Raw genomic sequence first — 17,830 nt, 5'->3', positions numbered from 1 at the left:
ATACCCCTTAAGGTTTAGGTAGACCTGAAGGGAGAGGAATAGATGATTGTAGTAGGTGAAGCAGCTATCATTCATGTCCTCTGTAAGGGCTAAGAAAAATGAAGGTAATAGAGTAGCCTACATCATTAGTTGAGACATCACACAACTATCTATAGTGTTGGGATCAAAATGAAGTATTGGAAGGCTGCACTCCTGCGGGGTGGGGTCTTGCTTAAGGAGTATCCTAAGTAGTCTAAGGTAATTACAAGTAGTAATGAAAGCGGGGACAGAGCATGAAGAGAATTTGTTAGTTAATTGGATTGGGGTATCACACAAGTTCTCTTATGTGAAGACGAGGGCCTCTTCAATATGTACTACAATTAGGATTGTAGATTATAGGGAATTTGTAGCAGTCGTGGACACTGGAGTCAAAATCCACTCCCATCCTTCAAGGGTAAGGCATAAAAGTTGGGTCATTCCATACAAAGGGTTGAGTGTTACAAAAGGCCATCCAAGTGTCTAGGTTGGAGTCGGAGACCCTTCTTCTCTATTTAGGTTGACATTCGTAGCCAACCACAGACCTTAGCACTTCAAAAGCTTTATTCTGCCAAAACTTGGCAACTTCAGTGGCCCATAAGGTGGGATTCTACTCTCTCTCCTCCAGCAATTTCTATCCAAGCCTGCTTCCGATGTTAATCACCTCCTCCGCCACCTTGATGGGCAAGACCCTACGCAAGATGGTGGGGAACTGGAAGTTAAAGTCAAAGGGGCTCCTCAACATTTATTGCCTCTCCCAAATTACAAGGTTGGCGTGGAAGCTCACTAGGCATCATCCTCACATGGTGGGATAGGTGCCTAGGGTGCCCTCACTCCCTTGGCATTTCATTTTCTCATTGTGTCCTCCACCATTTGTTTTCTTCTTTTCCTCAGTGCCACCTTTCTTTCTGAGGAGGTTTCTGCATGTTGTTGCTCTTCAAACCGCAAGGAAGGAGGCAGTGGACAAGCTCTTTTTTGTGTAATCTCATTTCAAAGTTCATATCCACCTCCCTCTCCTAGCTTGGTTGTTGCTACTCTTCTTCGAGGAACCTAAGTGCGCCCACTTCCTGCAAGGTTAGTCATGCCAATAGGAGATAATGGCATTGCTCTTCCAGGCTTGGGCCAACTCCACTAGGTTGTGGCGGCATCTTTAGTCTTGCTTTTAGTGCCCTACAAGCCATTCCTAGTTTCTTTTTCATTGCCTTTATGGACTCTCCCTTCTCTGTATGGGTGATGTCCACTAGGGTATCCAAGAAGGCGTGTTGCTAGGTTTGGAAGCTCATTTGGGTTGCTTTCGCTCTGCTCTCAGCAAGTATCTTTTCTTTTTCAACTTGAGTGAGATGGCATGCGAAGGCTTTGACTCTTTTTTCATTCTAATTAGCCCATTCTTGTGCCCTCATGTTCATATCTTCACGGCTTTCCCCGTGCCTCTGAGCTAGCACTGTCAGCCTTCATTCTTGATCTTCCATTTCTATCCTTAGCTTTTGCTACTCTTCTTGTGTTGAGGCAACCTCTTGTGTTAGTTTCTCCACCTCTCTTTCGTACCTGTGAGCTCTTTCCTCCCTCAGCTCCTCCAGTTCTTCTATGGCTTTAGTGATTTTCTCCATTTTAGCTTGTAGATATTCATAGCATGCAACAATCTCTTCATTGTGCCATTTTAGGCGTAGTATGGCCTTGGTTTCTTCTTTCAATCATGCTGTTCATTCCACTTCTGTCTTCTCCTTAGCTTGTAGCTGCTCCTTTAGCTCATGAGCTTCCCTTTGGGCCATGGCTATTTGGAGTGTTTTCTCCAACTGGGATGCAACCATGGCCTCTTTTTTGGCTTCAAGCTCTGCTACCACGATTTTTTTCTCCTCCTTGGCTTTTCTAATTTGAGAGAGGAGCTCCTTGACATACTCGTCATATTCTTTGGATGGCCTCTCTATTGCGAGGACGGAGGTTGTGGAACCTCCCACCTTTTGCCTCTTAGGGTCTTGCCTCGACTCGGTGTCTGTCGTTGCTAACCTTTTGGTTCCTACCAAGGGGTTCCTACCAAGGGGTTCCTTCTCCTGCCCCTTGGCCCATTTCTATATTCACAAAGTACTAGACCCAAGCCATTAAGTTGTTGGCATCCAGCTAGATCATAGAATGGGGAGTGGAGATGGCAGTGGTGGTGGCGGGCGTCAGGAAAGTGGGAATGGGGGTGATTGGGGCCTTGCCCTTGCCTTCTTGCACTGCAAGTGGCACAAACTCTAGCACATGGGTGCTTGATCTTGGCCCTTCATCTCTGATTGGGCTTACAGGTTCTAGCTCATCCTGTCTATTCGTCTATTGTTTGGGACTTGAAACATGACCAGGTTTGGTCTTCTGCATAGGCTTTCGGTCATCATGTAGACTGGCACTGAGGGTATGTCTTTGAGTTTTCCGTTTGCCTTGATGGCTTGTTTGTACTCCTCAACGTTTGAGAACGGTAGGTCAATGGTAGCAAGAACATGCATCCAGTCTCGCTCATCCTCAAGGCACGGGATATACTTGGTAAGGGCCCCATAGGATCCCCTAGTCTGTGTCCTTGCCCTTCAGCATGGTAGAGATGGCATTCAGGTCGACAAGCGTAGTCTTCCATGTGCCCATCTCCACTCTTACGGCCTATGTTTGATTGCCCATGAAGATAAAGCCATTGCCCTAGTCCTCCACAACTCTTGCATTGCGCATCCAGGGTCGGCCTAGCAGGATGTCGTAGTTCACTCCCTTCATGACTATAAAGTCAACAGAGAATTGGATTCCCACTGGTCAATTTTTCAACACTCCTTCACCTTCATTCTATTAGCTAGTGTGATGTTAAATGTAGCAGTCTCAACTGGTGGGTTACCCCAAGTTTGGAGTACCAAATGGCTTAGCACACTCACTCTTATCCCCATTTCCATGATCCTCTTTTTGGTGACAACCCCCAGTGCTAAGACTAGCAGGATTGCATGCATTTCTATGCCTAACCCAAAAGGCATTAAAGTGCAAGGATTTAGGTATGCAGTGCAGTGTCAAACTCGGTATTTGAGTTTCTGCATCGTGCTCAGGCAAGTCTGTGGTAATTGGCTCATTTGATTCTTCAACCCACTGTTTCAGCTCTAGCCATAGCGTTGGATGTTGCCTAAGTAGGTCGCCTAAGCTTAGAGTTACAAGGGTGGCCACAGTGTGTTGAGGAGGTTACTAGTCACTTGCCTCTCTCCTAATTATGAAATTCTTGGCCAATGGCCCTGACTGGTTTGCTAGCCTAAAGCATTTAGACTTTGTCTAGGTAGCCCAGTTTGTGGTGCCATCGCCTCCCTTGATCTTGGTCGTGGGAGAGAGATTGGCATGCTTATGCTTGAGAGATCATCGATCTTGTCTTCTAGCATAGGCTCAGTGTCCTTTAGGTGTCAAGATTGTGGGAGAGAAGGAAGGAGTCTCACTTGTAGCTTTCTTGCTTGCACAATGGGGGAATACACACAAGGGTGGAGGCTGAAAACAGTTTTCCTCTTCTTAGTTATGGAAGCCAAAGAACTCTCTTACAAATAAATAGAAGAACCCTATATATGGGTCTCAAACCAAACTCAACTAACTAAGGTGGCATACTAACTGAGCTACAAACTAGAGTAGATAAGGATAGCTGTCATGTAGCTATTATTCATGGGCGGTGTACCAACCGCATCTGCAACTGACAAGTCGGTGACATAAATGCACAATGGTCACCCTGGCATATCACGAGTGGAGCTCTATCTCAACACTCCCCCTCGAGCTCAATCCCAATTCCTGCACACCAAGCAGGTCTCTGAACTTGCGCAACTTCTCTGCGCCCAATGCCTTCGTAAATATGTCAGCTACCTGATCCTCTGTGCTGACATAAACTAGATCAATAAGACCTAGTAAAACCCTCTCCCGCACATAGTGATAATGCACCTCAATATGCTTTGTTCTAGCATGATAGACTGGGTTATTTGCCAAGTGTATACTACTCATGTTGTCACAATAAATGACAGCTGGCCCATCTGTAGGCTGATGCATATCATAAAGTAGCTTATGCAACCAAGCTACCTCACATGCAGCCATTGCTGCACCCCTGTACTCAGCCTCTGTGCTGAACAAGGCAACTGTAGGCTGTTTCTTGCTGCTCCAAGTGACTGCAGCACTCCCAAAAGAGAACACATATCCACTGGTAGATCGTCTATCAGAAATGCTACTAGCCCAATCAGCATCAGTGTATCCATGCAACTGTATCTGAACCCCAGTCTCATAAAATAGTCCATACTGCAATGTGGACTTCACATATCTGAGTATGCGTCTAGCCGCATCCAAATGCAGTTTCCTTGGAGCCTGCATAAACTGACTTACCAATCCAACAGCATAGCTCAAATCTGGCCTGGTAATGGTCATATAAATCAAGCTTCCTACTATGCGTCTGTACATAGTAGGGTCTTCCAGAAGCTCACCTGCATCTGCGCTCAGCTTCATATTCTGCTCCAAAGGAACTGAAATAGGCTTACAGCCTGTCATCCCATATTTGGACAGCATGTCCAATCCATACTGCCTCTGCAAGAGCTGTATCCCACTTGGTGATCTAATCACCTCAATGCCCAAGAAATAACGCAGCTCTCCCAAATCCTTCATCTCAAACTTCTGCTTCAATAGCATTTTCACATGAAGGATATCTTCATCACTATCACCTGTCATAATCAAATCATCAACATAAATGACAAGTAGCATAATACCTTTCTCTGTTTTTCTCACATAAAGTGAGAAATCTGCCTTGGAAATCTGAAAGCCAATAGTGACAAGATACTGTCCTATCTTGTCAGACCATGCTCTAGGTGCTTGCTTCAATCCATACAAGGCTTTCTTCAACCTGCAAACAAACTCAGGATGAACAGCATGCACATAACCTGGTGGCTGCTCCATATAGACCTCTTCTTGCAAATCACTATGCAAGAAGGCATTCTTTACATCCATCTGATGTAAAGACCATCCCTTTGATGCAGCCATAGCAATGACTGCTCTTACGGTTGCCATCCTTGCAACCGGACTGAATGTTTCTTCATAGTCAATGCCATATGTTTATGGATACCCCTTGACTACTAATCTTGCCTTGTATCTGTTCACAGAACCATCTGCATTGTGCTTCACCTTATAAACCCACTTACAACCAATTGCATTCTTACCTTTAGGCAAAGGTACCAATTCCCATGTAGCATTTGCTTCCAAGGCATCCATTTCTTCATCCATGGCTTTCTCCCATTTTTCTTTTCCCATGGCTTGCTCAAAAGAAGTGGGTTCTGGTTCTTGTATCACTTTGACCATATATGTATAGTGAATGGCTGTAAATCCATCATATTTCAGCCTATCCACAGGATACCTAGCTCTCGTAGACCTGCGCAAAATAGGTTCACTCCCAGGTGCTCTCAAAACATCCCTGGTCTTCCTTACTCTAGGTGTAACAATAGAAGGAATACCCAACTTATCATCAATGCTCTGTTCTGAGCCACTGGATTCACCATCCACATAAGAGTGACCTGCATTCACATCAAACATGGGCTGATCAACCTTCTCTTTTCCTTTTCATGATACCTGCATACCACTATCTGCATTGCTTTGAGAAGATTCTCCTGATCTCAATCTGCCTGTCCATGGCGAAGAATGTGAACCACTGCTAGAGGACGCTCCAGGTCCACTAATATTTTGTGACTGCTGCTGTGAATTCTGTGCAGCATTACCATTTTGTGCATCTACATCATCAATCACATTTACTGGTTTATACCAACTACTCATCTCATCAAAAACAACATCTCTGCTCACTGTAAACTTACGAGTAGAAGGGTTATAGCATCTATACCCTTTTTGCTGCAGAGAATAACCAATAAAGATGCACTTCTCAGCTTTTGGATCCAACTTGGATCTCAACTCATCTGGCACATGTACATAGGCAATGCAACCAAAAATTTTCAAATGAGAAATATCTAGTTTCCTACCAGTATACCTCTCCTCTGGAGTCATCCCATGTATTGCTGCAGTGGGAGTCCTATTCATTATATAGACTGCTGTAGCAACTGCTTCAGCCCAGTAAAAATCTGGCAAGTCTTTTTCGTTGAGCATGGCACGATACCTCTCCAATATGCCTATTTTTCCTTTCTGCAATTCCATTTTGTTGTGGGGTATGACTACATGAATAATGCTGCTTTATGCCATGCTCCTGCAGGAACCTTGCAAACTCATTTGAGAGGTACTCTCCCCCTCCATCTGACCTTAGGCATTTTATTTGCAGGCCTGTTTCTTTTTCAACCATAGCTTTAAGAGTTTTGAAATGCCCAAAAACTTCACTTTTCTTTTTCATAAAATACACCCAAACTTTTCTGCTATAGTCATCAATAAAAGTGACAAAATAATGACAGCCTCCAAGAGATGCAGCTTTAGTAGTCCACACATCAGAGTGGATTAATTCCAATGGCTTCTCACTCTCTTGAACATGTCTAGGAAATGGTTTCCTTGCCTATTTTCCAAATTGACAGGCTTCACATACCTTATGCATTTCTGAAACCTTGAATTTTGGCAATCCTGCAATAATATTTTGGGCCTGCATTGATTTAAGTCATTGTACATTAACATGACCAATGCGTTTATGCCAGATATCAATATCTGCAACTACACCGGTCCCATGTGCAAACATTGCTGCACTCAATTCAGACATGTCTGCATCCAACGTAAACATTCTGCCCTTCTTCTTTCCTTTTGCTATCAAGCGACCTTTATTTTTCATATCCTCAACAAAGCATCCATGAGGATTAAATCTGACCTGCAAGCCCTGCTCAACCATTTGACCAACAGAAACCAGATTCTTGGTGATATTCGGGACATGAAATACATCTGACATGTATTTCTTTTTCCCATCCTGCATAGACAAAGGAATTTTTCCAATCTGCACAATAGGAAGTGTAGTATCATCACCAGTCTCCACAAATCCTGGTTTTTCCATTTTCCTTACATCCTCCATCCATTCTGCATGACCTGTCATGTGGTTTGATGCACCTGAGTCAACATACCATACATCATTGCTTTCTTCTACACTTGTCACAGAATTGTTCATGTGCTGCACCATAAACAAATACTCATTTCTGTCATCACCCTGTCTACTAGAAGATGCATAATTCCCTTGTTGCAATTTTCCATTCATGATGTCATTCTGCTTTTTATAGCAGTCTTTAGCCATATGACCCATTTTACCACAGTAGTAGCATTCAACATTGTTGTTTGCATTTTGCCCTCTTTGCCATCCACCACAACCTCTTTGGCTCCCCCTGCCTCTAGAGTTACCACGTCCTCCTCCATAGGACTGGTTTTCTTGAGTTTGCTGCATATTCTAATTTCTACCACGGCCTCCAAATCGGCCTCCTCTACCTCTGCCTCTACCTCTTCCAGCATTTGAGTAGAAGACAGCTTCTTTTGAAGTTCCTCCTGAAGAGGATGCACCACCATTTCTCTGCTCCTCAGAACTTAGAAGAGCAATCAACTCCTCAAAATCAGGAAATCTTTCACGGACGGAAATGGATGTTCGGAACTGTGCATAATCCTTTCCTAGACCATTCAAGGTCACAGAAACTAAATCATCATCTTCCACTGGCGACCCAATGGAAACAAGTGCATCTGCAATCTTCTTCACCTTCATGTGGTAGTCATTGATGCTCATACTTTCTCTTTGCACATTATGCAACTCTTGCTTGAGCTGCATTTTCCTGGCTTGCGTATTTGTGCTATACATTTTTGACAAAGTATCCCATGCCTCCTTTGGCGTACTTGCATCCTGAATATGCACAATCGTAGAGTCTGAAATACTGATAGACAGCCAGTACATAACTTTCCTGGCTCTCTCATGCCATGCTTTGAATGCCTGCATTTGCTGTTGATTGGGAACATCAGGAAGAACTGGTTCTTCTTCATTTCCTGCGACAAATTCCTTTTCCCATAAGGAAATTCGTCATTCTAAACTTCCATGCTTGGAAGTTGTTCTTGTCAAGCTTTTCAGTTACAATCTGTGAAAGAGAATCAGATGCCATTACAGAATACTGCAATGAGTGCGTACAGAAAACTTCCGCCTCCAAAACAGGCCCCGAAATGGCCTCAAATCAAAAAAACAGGGTCGCCAAGGGCTAAATCCCTTTCTCGCAGCATATACTGCCCTCTTGCTTCACCGCAAAGGGCGTCTCAACCTGAGACAATGCACTCTTGCAATTTCTGGCTGTGCTACCTGTAGAGATCTGCTCCCAAAACAGAAAATGAAAGCAACACTGCTCCTCTTACCAGAACACTATGAGCTTGGCTTGCTTTCTTGAGCTCCTTACCACGAAAAAGGCTCTAATACCATATCAAGATTGTGGGAGAGAAGGAAGGAGTCTCACTTGTAGCTTTCTTGCTTGCACAATGGGGGAATACACACAAGGGTGGAGGCTGTTTGAAAACAGTTTTCCTCTTCTTAGTTGTGGAAGCCAAAGAACTCTCTTACAAAGAAATAGAAGAACCCTATATATGGGTCTCAAACCAAACTCAACTAACTAAGGTGGCATACTAACTGAGCCATGAACTAGAGTAGATAAGGATAGCTGTCAGCTTTCTTGCTTGCACAATGGGGGAATACACACAAGGGTGGAGGCTGTTTGAAAACAGTTTTCCTCTTCTTAGTTGTGGAAGCCAAAGAACTCTCTTACAAAGAAATAGAAGAACCCTATATATGGGTCTCAAACCAAACTCAACTAACTAAGGTGGCATACTAACTGAGCCATGAACTAGAGTAGATAAGGATAGCTGTCATGTAGCTATTATTCATGGGCGGTGTACCAACCGCATCTGCAACTGACAAGTCGGTGACATAAATGCACAACGGTCACCCTGGCATATCACGAGTGGAGCTCGATATCTCAACATTAGGTGCTCCTAGGCCTCCTTCACCCACTCTTTCACCTTCTTGATGGCTTCCAGTTGGTGCTTCGGGCTGGGGTACTCCTCGACCTTAGCACTTCCCTTTTCAGCCGTCTGTGGGGTTGACATTTCTTCCTCTGTGTCAATGACTTTCCTTCCAACCGCCGATATTGTGGCTACTTTTGATTTTGAGGGTAACCTTAGCATTTGGTCTTTTCTTCCTTTGTCTCCGGCTCTTCTTTCCAACTAAGGTTGCGTCAAGGTTGTTAGGCCCTGGCAATGAAATGCTGGCCTGCTTCATCTACGCACAAGTCATGACATGCAATAGGATAGGCATGGCCTCCCCATTGAGTGTCTCAACACCAAAAAACCCTAATGGAACCAATGGCTAGTTTGCAGAACCAGAAGATGGCCTTCACCTAGGGCAATCGACAAATAGATGAGTGATTCCACACTCAACGCATCTCAAGTCAAGCTTATCTCTTTTTGCTTGCTCCCTTTCGGGGCAACGCAAAGAAATGTGTCCTGGGTGACTGCAAGTCCAAGGCTCTTGGGTCTGTGCTCCTAGGCCTTTGCCTCTCCCTCTTCCTAATGCCATCACCGGTATTGGTAGATAGTCCATAAGGATTGCATTTCCTTCCTCATCGTATGGCATGTATGGGTTCACATAAGGCTCGTTGCCGCTAGGCTCATCCACATAGTAAACTGAAGCATCACTTAGTGGGTGGATCACCTAGGGTCCATGTGGTCTAAGGATACATGTAGGATTTATTTCTATCATAAGGATGGATGGCTTGGCATTGTTAGGTGCCAAGAGAGCCAATGGGGCTCCCCTTCCAAAGAAGTTCAATGGCCTGTTCTCAAGGTAGGGTTGACCGTAAGGCTGTGGGTATGCGAGCCTCCAAGGTAATCGACAATACATGGTGTCATGGCAGAACCTACCACGCAAGATCATGACCTAGGACCCTGACACTCAGCTGGCAAGTGGTTTCTGCCACAATGCACACATTGGACGTGTGGGCGTATTGGCCATCTCATCATCTCCTGTAGTTTGGCTACGTCCATCCTAATCTCTACTAGCTTATGTTCCAAATGAGTGCCCTTTCCTTTGCCTTGCATGCTTGGGTCTACTCTCTCACTCGACGTTGATGCCCTCTTGGAACTTTTGGCACTAGACTCTTCTCAATTTGAGCCTTTGGAGCCTCTTTCCTTAAGCTCGTCGTCCACTCTAATAGCTTCTTCAAAGACCCTCGCCAGTGTGTCTCATTGTAAGCTCGAGTTGCCAGTCAAGTCTTTGTAGAGCTCTTCACTTCATATTTTGTTAATGAATACTGTGGGGATACCGCTCTTTTGGTTGGTCTCTTGCCCATGGGGATGCTCTTGAAGAGACTCTGTTACATAATCTCAAATATCCTCTTTCTCTCCATGCCTGAACATTCATGAGTTGCACTAGCAGGTTATTGGGGAGTACCTAGGTTTGAAAAATCTCTTAATGAATAGATTTTTCAAGCTAATGAAATTGGCATGCTCTGAAGCATCCAAACTCCTGTACCAAGTCCTCTCCTTAAATGTGTCTCAAGTGCCTAGAAGTTAGTGTGAGTGAGAAAATAAAGTGTGTGTAGCTCCGACACTCTTGTCTATGCGTTGGCTTGATAGGGTTGTGTATTCATGTCCTCGCTGGCTTCCAGAGTTTTTCGCTGCGTTGTTTTGTTCAACTCAATCATAGGGTCAAGTTGAGATCTTACAATCAACCCACAACACCAAACAAAATTCCAGACTGTTCGGCCACGCTTTCTAGGTCTGTAACTACCTATGAGGTGTTTGATGGGTTCTTCCTGTGCAGATCATGCTTCTTGTTGGCCGAGGTTTGTCAAATTTCTAGATTTTGTTTCTCAAGCTGTGTGTGATTTATCAATGTTCAATTTTGAAAATCGAACATCCAATTTACCAATGTCTGATTCTAGGAATAAGATAGGGTCAGGTTTGATTATCACAATCGAACAAGGTGTGTCCGATCGGATGGCTTGAGTTGGTCTGATTGGGTTATGTCTGATTCTCTGAATCGAAGACGAGTGCTTGGTTTGAATGTGTGTTCGATCGGATAGGATACAGGGTCCGATTCTTTGGTCCAATTGCTGCAATCGAATGATAAAGCATCCGATCGGATGGGGTGGTATGTACGATTCCTTCTCGTCTGATTCTTGGAATCTGACAAATGTGGTGTGTCTGATTAGGAAGTGGTCTGATTTTCATGGTAATGTGAGGTTCACAATAGGCCATCAGCATATACCATGAACGTTTGAACATGGAGGAACTTCTAAGGTGAATGAAACAGTCCAGCCTCATACCAATTCTTGGAGGCCCAACTTTACTAGTTCAAGAGATAAAGGATAGCAAGATTATTCCATGCATGATGACAAAAATGAGTTTGTACATGGATGTCATCCCTTTTACAAATATTTTGGTTCTCAACATACCCAAGTTCTTCGTGCAAGAGATGATCAAGGGCAGTATGCACATGATAAAGCAAGGAAAGGAGACAATTTCCAGCATGCTAAAGATCAAGAAGACAAGTTGCCACATGGGATATCCACTCATAACCAACATTTGCATGGAAACTCATTGTTTGGTCACATCAATCTTTTGGAAATAATGGAAATGGGCAGCATTCATCTACCCCTAATCATGGACAACAAGCAATGAGTGATCATTTTAATTGACAACAATCTTTTGGATATACCAACTATAATGGGCAGCACTATCATTATGGCAAGGAATACAAGGACAAGATCAATATATCCAATTTCAAAGGAGATAACCCTTCACCAACCAAACTTGAAGAATGGCTCAACAAATTCAAAATGTATTTTACTCTCTATCCATGCAATGATCAAGCAAAGATTTGTTATGCAGTCCTACACCTAAAGGGATATGCACATACATAGTGTAGATATATGACCAAGATTGGAGAGATTTTTTAGACTTGGGATGACTTCAAATCAGCCCATGACTCAAGTGTTCGTGTCACCAATGGAGAAGGAAATTCTTGAAAGGAAATGGTATGATCTTAGGCAAGGGGGTTCTACCGTGAGGGAGTATTCCATCCAATTCTTAAACCTTTCCATGTATGTGGAAGAAGGCATTTCCGATTTAGCCAAATTGAACAAATATATTTTTGGTCTTGATACAAACCTTTTAGCTGAAGTAGGGGCAGCCAAGCCTACAAATATTCATGCAGCCATTCAATATGCTGAGAGGTACAGCTAAAAGTATAGAAGAGATTTGGCTTCATTTCAACCCAAAACGGGAATGAATTATCAATCAATTCAGCCTACGAGATTTGGACAGCAGTTCAAACAACAAAGAGAAGGATTTAGAGCTGAAAACATATTTCAAAATAATTTCAGCAATGTTCCAACCTATCCAACAGCATATGCTTCCAAACAGGGCAATAATTTCAAATATAATCCTGATCCAAAAGGACATTTCAAAAGGGTTGAAGGTGCAATTAGGCAATATCCCAATAACAATAGTAACAAAGCACTTCCTAATGATAAATCCAAGGGTCTATGTTATAAATGTGGGGAGAAATGGTCTCCTGAGCACAAGTAGAAGTGCAAGGGATATATGACAAAGTCTAATATGTTGAATATTGAAGACTCTAATGAAGAGGAGACACAAGAAGGACATCTTTTGCAAGTAGAGAAAATTCCTACTTGTGATGAGATGCATGAGCATGATGATCAATACACACATGAGGAATTAGAACCGGTTAGTAATTTTCCTTATGATCCAAATGGTCCATTTGATCCTAGTGGATCAAAGATTGACGATACTTTTATGGTTTCTTGTCAGCCCATGTTATGTTCCATATCTCAAGATGCATGGATGGGTTGTAAAGGTGAAAGTACACTTCGGCTTAAGGGTACTATAAATTCAAAGTTTGTCAATATTCTCATTGATACAGGCAGCACACATAGTTTTGTCAATGCCAAATCATTATATGAGCTGAAGTTACTACCTCAAGAAATAGAAGCTCCACTAAAGGCACAAGTAGCTAATGGTGCCCAAGAGTTGAGCAAAGAGATGTGCCGGCAGACTCCAATTGAATTATCATCGACTTGCACTATTATGACGGACTTGATTGTCCTAGAAATGGGTCCTATTGACATCATCATTGGCTGTGATTGGCTTAAACAACTTGGAAATTTTTTTTTGGATCTAAATCAGATGTTCATAGAGTTTACTTGGAATGGGAAGCAGGTAAAACTTAATGGCATGGAGAGAAAGCAAGTGAAAATAATTAGCAAGAAGAAGATGAAGAAGGAAATTAATGCTATGTCTTGCATTTTCACACTTCTTCTATCAAAGGCAGTTAAAAATGAGAAATCTACTTCACCTAAGGAGCAAGATCCATGTCTATGTAAACTTTTGGAAGAGTTTAAAGACATATTACAGTGACCTACATCATTGCCCCCTCAGTGAGAAGTAGATCATCCTATTGATTTTATGCTTAACACTAAACCCATCAACAAAGCTCCTTACAGGTTATCCAAGTATGAGAGAGAAGAAGTAGAGAAACAGGTTAAAGATTTGCTGGAAATGGGGTTTATCTAGCCTAGTCAGTCACCTTTTGCTTCTCCCATACTACTTGTCAAAAAGAAAGATGGGTCATTCAGGATGTGTATTGACTATAGAGACTTAAAAAAGAGCACCATAAAGAACAGTTACCCAATTCCCCGCATTGATGATTTGTTGGATGAACTCAAAGATGCAAGAGTTTTCACAAAGATTGACTTAAGATAAGGCTATCACCAAATCAGGATGAAAGCAAGGGATGAGTACAAGAGAGCTTTTAGAACAAAAAGAGATCTCTACCACTTCTTAGTCATGCATTTGGACTTTCAAATGCACCTACAACTTTCCAGGCTCTTATGAACAAGATTTTGCATCCATTCTTGTATAAATCAATCTTGGTATTCTTTAATGACATTCTCATCTATAGCAAGAGTAGAGATGAACATCTGAAGCATGTCAGAGAAGTCCTGATTACCCTGAGAAGACACAAGCTTTTTGCAAAGGAAAGCAAGTGTACTTTTATGGCTGATGAAGTAGACTAATTGGGTCGTATAGTGGGTGAGAAAGGGATTATGGTTTATCCAATGAAGGTTCAATGCATCAAGAATTGGCCTATACCACAGAATTCTACTTCACTACAAGGATTTCTTGGACTATCTTCTTTCTATAGAAGATTCATCAAGAATTATGCCCATGTAGCAACTCCACTTACTAATAGATTGAAAAAAGAAGCTTTCTTTTGGGATGCTACAGCCACTAAGAGTTTCAATGAGCTGAAAAGTCTACTCATTTCAGCACCTATTTTAGTGTGCCCAGACTTTTCCAAGGAGTTTACTATATTTTCTAATACTAGTGGCAAAGGTATTGTGGTTGTGTTATGCCAAGACCATGGTGTTATTTCTTATGAAAGCAGGAAGTTGGATGATAAAGAAAGAGAGCTCCATGTCTATGAGCAGGAAATGTTAGCCATTCTTCATGCGATCAAAAAGTGGCACAACTACATTTATGGCAGCCATTTTAAGGTGAAGAGCGACCATTGTGTGCTAAAATATTTCCTCTCTCAACCAAATCTTTCTCCCAAACAAAGACGATGGTTAGCTACACTTCAAGGATATGATTTTGAGATTTCTTATATGGCAGGATGGATAATATAGTGGTAGATGCTTTATCCAAGATGTGGGCATGTTTTGTTTCTATCATTTCTACCATACATAAGGATTGGATCCATGACATTCAAGAAGAATATCTTTTCGATAAGCACACTGCCAATATTTTGAAGAAATTACAGCAAGATGATGGATCTAAATTTCCCAATTTCAAATGGCAAAATGGACTTCTTTGGTTTAAAGAAAGAGTATATTTGACCCCTTAATCATCATTTAGATATTGAATCTTATAGGAGATGCATTTTTCTCCTTTGGCAAGACATATTGGATTGTTTAAAACCTTTGACAAGATCCATAGATGCTTCTATTGGAAGGGACTTTGGAAAGATTTCAAGGAATATGTGATGCACTACTTACCGTGCCAACAGAATAAAGACTCAAATCTATTGCCTAGTGGTCTAATTCAGCCTTTGCCTATTCCACATGGTAAATGGACCGATATGAGCATGGATTTTATTATAGAACTTCCTACCACTAAGCAGGGCTGGAATAGCATTTTTATTGTGGTTGATCGTCTTACAAAATCAGCCCACTTCATACCTACCAAAGTCCAATATTCAGCCAAACAGGTGGCGGATCAATTCATGGAAGAGATTTTTAGACTTCATGGATTACCTATGAAGATTGTTTCTAATAGGGATTCCAAGTTCATGGGAAATTTTTGGAAAATTATTTTTACTTCCATGGGTACAAAACTAACTCCAAGTATTGCCTATCATCCACAAACAGATGGCCAAACTGAAAGGGTCAATAAATGGTTAGAAATCTACCTCAGACACTTTTGCCATGATACACAAAATTCATGGATCATTGGATTCATCTGACGGAGTTATGTTACAATAATACTCATCACATGAGTATTGATATGTCACCATTTGAGGCATTATATGGATATAAAGTCCAATTAACTCAGCATTGTTTCATGATGAAGTGAATCCTCTTGCTCGAGAAGAGTTGGAAAAGATGACAGCCTTAATGAAGCAGTGCAAAGAAAATATCAAAAAGGCACAAGAGACAATGAAATCATATGCGTATGATAAAAGAAGGCATGTGGCTTTTGAAGAAGGAGAATGGGTATTTTCAAAAGTACCTAAATCTCGTTATGCTTCTCTCAAGGGTGGACATAATAAGCTTGCTCATCACTATTATGATCCATATCAAATCATTAAGAAAGTTGGGGATCTTGCTTACCAACTTGATTTACCTTCTACCACACACATTCACAACATTTTTCATGTGTCAACTCAAGAAATACATTGGACCTAACATACAAGTTCTTGAAGAACTACCTCCTCTTGATGAAGATGGATTAATCATCTATAAGCCCGAAAGAATTGTTGGCTAGAGAGAGAAGGTTCTAAGGAACCGTATTGTTATGGAATATCTTGTCAAGTTGAAGAAATTGCCTATGGAAGAATCATCTTGGCAACATGCTACTTATTTGGATTAGTTTCCATGGCTTCTTCAAGATGGCTAGTTCATTGCACAGTGAACAACTTGTTGTATTAATTTTCTATCACAAAAATAATTGACCTACCAACATCAAACTTGGACTTTGATGATATGAATGGATACCTTATGAAGTATACTTCATTTCTACCTCTCAAATACGACAATCCTCCATTTCAATCAAAAGTTATGGGTCATTTATTATCACTACCATGTTTAGGACAGCATTCCAGATTTCCACTGTTTTGAGCTTATTTTGGAGATTCTTTTCAATAGAAGATTATATTCTTCAATGGACAACTTCAACAAAGATATTCAGCATTGGCCTCGCACTTCTTACCACTTACCATTCATTTGTCCTTTCACCCTTCCAAAGTTTTGAGGACAAAACTTTTTGGGCAAGGATGGATTGTAATATAGCAATTTTCATGTTGCTTTAATTAGGAAATTAGCCTAGTTTGGGTTGGACTATAAAAGGCAAGAGGCTGCTAATGTAAATCATCTTTTAGTCATTTTGCACATCTCCACTTCTTGGAGCTTGAAGGTATTTCCTTCCCCACCATTGTAAGGGGTGAGTTCCTTGCAGCAACCATCATCAATTGATTCTCAAGCTTCCATGGCTTCAACATCTCTTGTAATTATTGGTTGTAAGACATCTTGAATTAAGGAATGGCAAGCTATGATTTCTAGCATTTCTTGTTATCCAGCATTTCTTGTTAGACTTTGTGTAAAATTCTCTTGAAGTGGTAACCTTCATTCCACCAAGGGGATCCTATACCTAAATCTCGTAGAAAGCCCCGATATGCTCCGATCGATCTAACGTAGACTCGTGACCTGCAAGCTCTCTCTCTCTCTCTCTCTCTCTCTCTCTCTCTCTCTCTCTCTCTCTCTCTCTCTCTCTCTCTCTCTCTCTCTCTCTCTCTCTCTCTCTCTCTCTCTCTCTCTCTCTCTCTCTCTCTCTCTCTCTCTCTCTCTCTCTCTCTCTCTCTCTCTCTCTCTCTCTCTCTCTCAGCCAAGACTACAAATGAGGTTTTCCCTAGTCACCCAGTACCTCAAACCCTTGCTGCCAGCACCTTAGCCTTCCTGATCACTCCACCTGCGACTCTAAGACATCTGAGCACTCCTTTTTTTCCATTTTTCCCTGTTATTGCCCTATTCAAGACTGTTTTAAAGCAATGAACCTTAATCTTCCCACTCCGATTTCTCCCTCCTATCCTACTCTAAATGTGACAAAAGCAAAGTACATAATTGATTTCTCCTACTCAACTAATCATCAAAAACCAAAAATACTTACTTGTAGCATGGATTAAAAATCCAAATCCTCCTATCTATCTTAAGCTCTGATTCAGGGATAAAACCCTTATTTCGATGCTCGATTTGAAGCACGCAAGTGCTCAATCTTGAATCCGTTGTCCCAGCAACGGAACTAAAATGTAGAGGGGAGCTCAAGCTCAACCGCCAAGACCCATAGACCGCTTATTGTTCAAGCATCGTTTCAAGCAATCACTAATGGCTACCTCTCACATAGCCAACGCACTATCCCTCTCTACGAGTGTAGTAAGCTTACCTTAATGTCCGATTGAGTTGCTTCCTCTCTCAAGCACTCAGATAGCTCCACGATTCGTGATGCACGCTCAAGCATCCTCAAGCCTCTTCCTTCAAGCTCCATCCTCCATAGCTAGGTATGAGACGATAGAAGAGAAGAGAAG

This window comes from Lygodium microphyllum, chromosome 26, assembly GCF_053477565.2.
Source record: "Lygodium microphyllum isolate KBCC chromosome 26, Lygodium_microphyllum_v1.1.10, whole genome shotgun sequence".
Classification (NCBI taxonomy): Eukaryota; Viridiplantae; Streptophyta; class Polypodiopsida; order Schizaeales; family Lygodiaceae; genus Lygodium; species Lygodium microphyllum.
The sequence above is the reverse complement of the archived record's forward strand: the minus strand, read 5'-3'. Positions refer to the sequence as shown.